Below are 1,389 nucleotides of genomic sequence, written 5' to 3'. Positions count from 1 at the left end.
AATAATGATAAATTTTAGTGCCAGCCATAGCGGTTAAACTAAATGTTACAAGTAAATTTAATTAATTATTATTAAGGAGATAATAAATTTAATAAGTTATTTTTAATAAAAATAATTTTTTTATGGGGGAATATGTAAGATATTTATATATATTAAGAATAATTTATTTTTTGAGATAATTAAATTATAAATGAAACTAGGATTAGATACCATATTATAAAAAAACAGAAAAATTAAAAAATAAATGTGAATCATTAAATTGAAATAATTTGGCGGTATTTCAAAAAGTTAGAGTAACTTGTTTTATAAATGATAGTCCATTTATAAATGATATAAATGATAGATAGGAAGGTCTTGATAGAAATTTTATGTATTGATGTTTAAAAATTATTTTATAAGAAGTATAATTGATAAATTGTATGTATTAATTTTAAAATTTGAATTCAAATCAAAATGTAGAATTGTTAAGTAGGAATGAGTTTTATTTGATATTTTTCATTTTAGTGAATAAAAAAGTATTTTAAAAATTTTAAATATTTTGAATATGTAGGATTTAATAGTAAATGACATCCTTGATAAGTAGCTTCACAAAGAAGATATCGTCATCATAAATATATACAAATTAAAGTACCTGGGATTGAGAGTGATAAAATAGGAGTGTAAAAATTATGGAATCATCTAACAGTACCGAGTAAGTTATTAAAAATCCTAAAAGAAATAATCAGAGAATAGGGGTAACTAAATGGAAAGGGTGGTTATGATTATGATTTGTCATAAAATTAAGAATTAAAAATAGAGAACATTATTTGTTAAGTTTCTCTACTGTATAAGGTTGATAAAATGGAACATACGTAAGTCTGAATTATAGATACTGAAATTTCAAGAATATAAAGTAAAATTTGAGTGGAAATTAAAATAAAAAATATAAATGAATTAGAAATATTTAATCCTGAGGAACCTAGGAGGGTTAATAGTAAGTGACCTGCAATTATTCTTGCAGTTAAACGAATAAATAATGTTAAAGGGCGAATAATTAAGCTAATTGATTGACAATAACTATAAATAGTATTAGTATAAAAGGAGTTCCGATTGAGGTTAAATGGGTTAATAAGTTATTTAAGTAATTTATAATTCTGTATAATATTAGCCCCATTCAAAGTCTAAGTGACATAGAAAGACAAAATCTTATATGACTTGAAGCAGTGAAGATATAGGGGAAAAGTCCTAGATAATTATTAAAAAAAAGAAATAAGATATGTCTTATAATAATAATATTTGAAAAAGAGTAATTAATTAAAATTTTAAATTCATTAAAAAAATAACAATTTAATAAATTTCATAAATATGTAATTCGGGATGGTATGAGTCAAAATTGGTAAAGTAAGATAA

Source organism: Atta colombica, unplaced genomic scaffold, assembly GCF_001594045.1.
Source record: "Atta colombica isolate Treedump-2 unplaced genomic scaffold, Acol1.0 scaffold95, whole genome shotgun sequence".
Classification (NCBI taxonomy): Eukaryota; Metazoa; Arthropoda; class Insecta; order Hymenoptera; family Formicidae; genus Atta; species Atta colombica.
The sequence above is the reverse complement of the archived record's forward strand: the minus strand, read 5'-3'. Positions refer to the sequence as shown.